A 3134-nucleotide genomic window follows, 5' to 3' on the forward strand; every position below is an offset into this window, starting at 1 on the left:
TAGCAATATGTCCTATATCAATTTCTTCATTGGGTTCTTTGAATGGTGTGAGGTCTACTATGTTGAAGATGGGAGAGATGCCAATCTCAGGTGGTAATCGAATATCATAAGCATTGGTTCCAAACTTCTTCAATATTTGACAAGGACCTAGTTTTCTCAACATAAGCTTGGTAGATTTACCTTTTGGTAGCCTATCTTTCTTGAGATTTGTCCATATTAAATCTCCCACTTCAAATGCTAAGTGTCTCTATTTTTGATATGCATGCTTGTTATACTTGTCAGAGGTTTGTTGGAGTTATGCTTTGACTTCATCATGGATTTCTCTTATGGTTGTAGCAAATTCTTCTCCCTGGGAACTAACTTGTTGCTATGAATTCATATCTCTTAACTCAAAGATTCCTCTAGGATGAATTCCATACACCACTTGAAATGGTGAATTTCATGTACTTCTATTGATGGAGTCATTATATGCAAATTCAGCTTGGGGTAGGATTACATCCCATTTTTCTGCATGTTGTCTTGTGACTTTTCTTAACAAATTGCCCAATGTTGTATTAACTACCTCTATTTGGCCATCAGTTTGAGGGTGGTAGGCTGATGAGAATGATAAATTGGTTCCAAGTTTCCTCCATAAAGTTCTCCAAAAGTGTCCTACAAACTTCACATCCCTGTCTGAAACTATGTTGAGAGGTAGCCCGTAAATCCTTATGACTTCCTTGAAAAAGAGATCTGCTATATGAGAAGCATCATTGGTTGACTTAAATGGTAAAAAGTGAGCCATTTTTCTGAACCTATCTACTACAACAAATACACTATCATACCCCTTTTGTTTCCATGACACCCCATTACAAAATCCATCATTATGCTTTCCTAGGATCTAGATGGTATTGGCAAATGTTAGTAAAGCCTTGTATTTGTAGTCCTTCCTTTAGCCCTTTGACAAATCATACATGTTTCCAAAAAGTTTATAACATCAGTCTAAAGTTTAGGCCAATAGTAGTACCTTTTAACCAATTCTAAAGTTTTATTCAAACCAAAATATCCACCCATTGTTCCACTATGCTTCTCTTTGATAATGTTTGTCCTCAAAGAGCACCTGGGTATAGATAGTTGTCCTCCTTTGAAAAGAAGTATGTCTTGTATCAAAAAATTAGGAAAATCAGCATGATATCTTTCACCAAACTCCATACATACCTTGTAGATGTCACCAAAATATGGATCTACTAGATACATGTCCTTGAGTGCTTCAATTCCCACACTTTCTAGTCATATATGGGAGACAGTCATATTCCTTCTACTAAGAGCATCAACAACCTTGTTTGATATGCCCTTCTTATGCTTGATGGTGAAGGTATAGGCCTGTAAATACTCCACCCATTTCATGTGCCTATGACTTAATTTGTCTTGGCTATTTAGAAAACTAAGTGCTTGGTTATCAGTATACACAACAAACTCCTTTGACAACAAGTAACATCTCCACTTTTTGAGAGCTTGAACCAATGCATACATTTCTAGGTCATATGAAGAGTATTTTTTCTTGTCCTCATTGAGCTTTTCACTTGAGAAAGCCACTGATCTTCATTCTTGACTAAGAACTGCCCCTATAGCAACCTTGCTAGCATCACATTCTACTTGGAAAACTTTGTTAAAATCAGGTAAAGAAAAAATTGGCTGTTCACTAACCTTTTTCTTAAGCAATTCAAAAACTTCATTTGTTGATTGACTCCATGCAAACTTACACTTCCTTCCTCCTTTAATAGTTTCTAACATAGGAGCACATATATGACTAAAATTTCTAATGAATTTCCTATAAAATATAGCAAGACCATGAAAGCTTATAACATATCCAATTGTTTTGGGGGGTGGCTAGGATAGTATGACACTTACCTTATCTGTATCCATCTTCAAGCTACCTTGGGAGATCACAAAACCAAGATATGTCAGCTCCTCTTGCATGAACAAACACTTTTCCAAGTTTATTACCAATTTCTCCTCATGAAGTCTTCTCAAAACCATGTAAATGTGCTCTAGGTGTTCTTCCTTTGTCTTGCTGAAAATTAATATGTCATCTAAATATACTATGATGAACTTGTCGTTGAAGTCTTTGAGTATTTCATTCATAAGTCTCATGAAGGTACTAGGAGCATTAGAGAGTCCAAATGGCATTACATTACATTCATATAATCCATCATTGGTTTTGAATGCTATCTTCCACTCATCTCCAACTCTTATCCTTATTTGATGATATCCACTTTTTAAATCAATCTTGGAGAAATACTTTGCACCTCCCAAACAATCAAGTAAATATTCAATTCTTGGCATTGAAAACTTATATCTGATTGTAATCTTATTAATGGCTCTAGAATCAATGCACAACCTCTAGGTTCCTTCCTTCTTGGGTGCCAAAACAACAGGTACAACACATGGGCTTAAGCTTTTCGCAATCAAGCCAGAATAGAGTAACTCCTTTACTTGTCTAGCAATCTCCTCATTTTGTTGAGGTGTCATCTTGTATGCATCCTTATTGGGTAAAGTAGCTATAGGAATGAAATCAATACAATGACTAAAGTCTCCTATAGGTGGTAAAGACTTTGGCATACCTTCTGAAATCAAACCTTCATACTTATCCAAAAGTTCTTTCACTTCATTAGGAATTGCCTTCTTTGTTTCAACCTCCTTTCTGTCATTTTCAACGAGTTCTTGTGGTTGTGGGTTAGGCATCAAAAGAAAACAAGGCTTAGGTTCATTCTTCATGTCTCATAAGAATCCCTTTTTATCAACCATCATAATTTTGTCTTCCCTCTCTTTATTTTCTTCCACTTCTTCATGATCAGCAAATGGAATCAATCTAATCACCATTCCATCCTTCTTGATGGTGTATATATTCAGTTTTCCATCATGTTGTGCATGCAAATCATACTACCAGAGCCTACCAAATAATAGGTGGCATGCATCCATGTCAACTATATCACACAAAATTCTATCCTTATACTTTCCAATCTGAAAATCAACCCATGCTTGCTCATTTACAAAAGTTTGTTGACCCTTTGTTAGCCATGAAACCTTATAAGGGAAAGGATGAGGTATTCTCCTAAGTTTTAACTTCTGAATCATCTCAAGAGAAACTAAATTCT

This window comes from Cupressus sempervirens, chromosome 11, assembly GCF_028749045.1.
Source record: "Cupressus sempervirens isolate cs-2001-9-10 chromosome 11, ASM2874904v1, whole genome shotgun sequence".
Classification (NCBI taxonomy): Eukaryota; Viridiplantae; Streptophyta; class Pinopsida; order Cupressales; family Cupressaceae; genus Cupressus; species Cupressus sempervirens.